Below are 591 nucleotides of genomic sequence, written 5' to 3' on the forward strand. Positions count from 1 at the left end.
TGTGTGTGTGTATATATATTACATATATATATGGTTCCAATTAGGAAAGATAGACAATGCGTGTGGGGAAAGGGATGAGGGGTGCAGGGTGTCTTCTCAGAGGTTTGGCTTAAAAAAGGATAAAGCGCTCTCCAATAACAAGCCCTCGTTATTGATAACAGGCCCCTTTATTTTGCTTTTCTCCCTCTTGTCTCTGAGAAACGCGTATTGGTTCTACAATCACCCTGAACTCCAAGGAAGGACTTGCTGATGGGTCCACATCAGGATGCCCAGCTCTAGGTGTCCCTACTTCCCAGCTTTGCTTTGCTTGGCGCCTGCTTCGTTCGCAGGCACACTCTCCCATGTGACTAGTGACAGGAGTTCCAATCGTGCATCTTTCTAGCATCGAGAGAAGGAGGGCTTCTCTCTTCTGATAGTTCAAATGCAAGTTCAAGAATGGAATCTCTTTGGCCTTGGATCTCCTGGCTTGAGTCGGAAGAACTTTCCCTGGGCTGAGAGAGGATGATTTATCAAGGAGGGGAAAAAAAGGTTGGCCTTACTGGAAGGAATGGCATAGAGGCAAAAAAAAAAAAAAAAAAAAAAAAAAAAAAA

Source organism: Pteropus medius, unplaced genomic scaffold (assembly GCF_902729225.1).
Source record: "Pteropus medius unplaced genomic scaffold, Ma_sr-lr_union100, whole genome shotgun sequence".
NCBI classification, from domain to species: domain Eukaryota; kingdom Metazoa; phylum Chordata; class Mammalia; order Chiroptera; family Pteropodidae; genus Pteropus; species Pteropus medius.